General features: G+C 44.0%; 1 protein-coding gene across 1 annotated transcript in view; it reads left to right on the top strand.

Annotated features, from left to right (window-relative positions):
- The window catches only part of LOC103192138 (disintegrin and metalloproteinase domain-containing protein 2), a 162,812-nt gene that overhangs the window by 124,939 nt on the left and 36,194 nt on the right, over nucleotides 1-1,679 (top strand). The window lies entirely within an intron of this gene.

Genomic DNA, 1,679 nt, shown 5'->3' with positions numbered 1-1,679 from the left:
CTTAGAAAAATGGCTCACACACTTATAGAAGCTGGCAGTCCCAAGTTCTTGGGTCAAACGTTAAGCTGGAAGCTTTTTCCGATTCACACAGCTACAGGAGCTGAGGAGCTCAAGGTTGGCAGCAGTATACTGACTGTTGACTCCAACGGATGATGAATCCAAGATCTCCATGCCGAATGGTGGACTGTTCGCTCATGGACAGTTGTAGGCAGGACAACAGAATCCTGATAGGAACTAGGGTACTGGAGCCACCCAGTGAGAGTGATCTGTACAGATGCCACCCAATGAAGATCTGTACAGATGCCAAGTTGACAAGGGGTAAAATTGTGGTAGTTCAGTTTGTGCATCAGCTTGGCTGCGCCTGGTTGAATGGCTGGGCAGCTGGATGTAATAGTCCCCATGATGAGACTGGTAATCAACTCCATGGTGGAATGTACTGTGAGCAGCTGAGTAGCTGCCTTAGGGAATGTGGTCTACTTTCTGTATATAAGGAGAAGCCTTGGGGAATGGTTTCTGAATATGGCATGCTTGGACCCTGCATATGTCCATGTTACTGTTCAGCAGCCTGCCATGTTCTGCCGACCAGGGGACTTACAATGGACTTGAATTATTGGCCTGCCACGTGGCTTGGTAACATCAGGACTGTACCATTTTATTTGTTGACCTTGGGCTTGTTAGCCTCAGCAGCCAGGAGCTGCCTGAGTGAAGAAATGCCTCTGGCTTCAGTGGGCTGGGAACAAGAGGCAGAGCTAAAGCCCAAGGTCGAGGGGCTTTCACACAGCCCCTAGAGCCTGGCACTTTGAACTTGGACTTAAAGTCTCCAGACTGTGAGAGAATAAAGTTCTGTTTGATAAGGCCATCCCATTTGTGGTATATTCTTGTCAGAGTGGCACTAGGTAACCAGAACATTGTTTCATGGAAATTATATTTTAAAAATTAAATAAGAATTATACTGTTTGTTCACTACATTTTATAAGCTGCTATTGTTCTTAGGTGTCATTGAGTAATCTCTGACTCATAGCAACCCTATGCACAGCAGAACGAAATACTGCCCAGTCTTTTGTCAGCCTCATGATCCTTGCTATACCTGAGCCCATCGTTGTAACCACTGTGTCAATCTCGTTGAGGGCCTTCCCCTCTTTTGTTGACCTTCCACTTTACAAAGCATGATATCCTTCTCCAGGGAATGGTTCATTCTGAAAACATGACCAAAATTGGTGAGATGAAGTCTGGCCATTCTTGCTTCCAAGGGGCGTTCTGGCTGCACTTATTCAAGGACAGATTTGTCAATTCTTTTAGCAGACCACAGTACTTTGAGCATTCCTTGTCAACACCACAACTCAAAAGCATCAAGTCTTTGGTCTTCCTTACTCCTTGTCCAGCTCTCACATGTATAAGAGGTGATTGAAAATACCATGGCTTGGGTTAGGTACACCTTAGTTTTCAGAGATATCTTTGCTCCTCAGCACTTGAAAGAGGTCTTTTGCAGCAGATTTATTGTCTGATGCAATATATTGTCTGATGTCTTGATTGCTGCTTCCATTGGTGTTGATTGTAGACCCAAGTAATATGAAATTCTTGATGACTTCTATCTTTTCTCTGTCCATTGTAAATCTTTTTTATTGGAACTGTTGTAAGGATTTTTGTTTTCTTTATACTGAGGCATAATCCATACTGTA

This window comes from Orycteropus afer, unplaced genomic scaffold, assembly GCF_000298275.1.
Source record: "Orycteropus afer afer isolate SDZICR_OR568_19922 unplaced genomic scaffold, OryAfe1.0 scaffold00024, whole genome shotgun sequence".
NCBI lineage: Eukaryota > Metazoa > Chordata > Mammalia > Tubulidentata > Orycteropodidae > Orycteropus > Orycteropus afer.
Note: the sequence above shows the minus strand (reverse complement) of the source record. Positions and strands in the feature narration are given on the sequence as shown.